Genomic DNA, 932 nt, shown 5'->3' on the forward strand with positions numbered 1-932 from the left:
TGTTGAGGCAAATAATTTTGAAAAAAATCCCTCAATTATTCAAATGGTATAGAATTGTGTACAATTTGGGGGGTTACCAAATGAGGATCCAAATCTCCATATCACAAACTTTTTAGAACTGTGTTCGACATTCAAAATGAATGGGGTGAGTAACGGCGTTGTAAGATTAAGATTATTCCCATTTTCACTAAGAGACAGAGCTAAGAGTTGGTTGAATTCATTGTAAGCCAACTCTATAGTTACTTGGGAAGATTTGGCTCAGAAATTCCTTGGTAAATATTTTCCTCCTGCCAAGTCAGCCAGAATAAGAGGAGAGATTAACAACTTCCATCAGCTGAATGGGGAGTCTTTATATGATGCATGGGAGCGATTTAAAGAGTTGCAAAGGAAATGCCCACATCATGGAATCGAAAAGTGGCTGCTAGTTCATACATTTTACAATGGTTTGGGGGAAATACAAGGACAATTATAGATCAAACGTCGGGAGGAGCGTTTATGAGAAAAAGTGCTAATGAAGTATATGAATTATTGGAAGAGATGGCCATGCAACTATATTTGGCCTACTGAGCGTGAGAATAAGAAAGTAGCAGGAGTCTTAGAAGTTGATCCAATTGCGTTATTAACTGCTCAAGTGGCTTCTCTAACCAAGCAATTGCAGCAGACTAATCTTGTCGCACAAGCAATGCAAGTACAGAATGTCCTGAGTCGTGAGATATGTGGGGACCACATTCTTATGAACAATGCCCGAGCACAGCTAGTTGCTCAAAAGATGTGAATAATATGCCTTTGGAATAGGCACAAGTTATTGGTAACTTTTCTAGACCTGCACCTAACACTTACTCCAATTCATATACTCCTGCTTGGAAAAATCACCCTAATCTATCTTGGAAAAATAATCAAGGGTTACAACTGCAGTATCCATAGTACCCCCT

The 932-nt window shown here is 38.9% G+C and overlaps 1 non-coding gene across 1 annotated transcript; it reads right to left on the reverse strand.

Annotated features, from left to right (window-relative positions):
• Positions 1 to 301: 301 nt before the first annotated feature.
• On the reverse strand, positions 302 to 408 carry LOC133780921 (small nucleolar RNA R71). Its single transcript, XR_009869727.1, has one exon. It is a non-coding gene; the product is annotated as a small nucleolar RNA R71 (small nucleolar RNA).
• Between the last annotated feature and the right edge of the window lie 524 nt (positions 409 to 932).

Source organism: Humulus lupulus, chromosome 5 (genome assembly GCF_963169125.1).
Source record: "Humulus lupulus chromosome 5, drHumLupu1.1, whole genome shotgun sequence".
NCBI classification, from domain to species: Eukaryota; Viridiplantae; Streptophyta; class Magnoliopsida; order Rosales; family Cannabaceae; genus Humulus; species Humulus lupulus.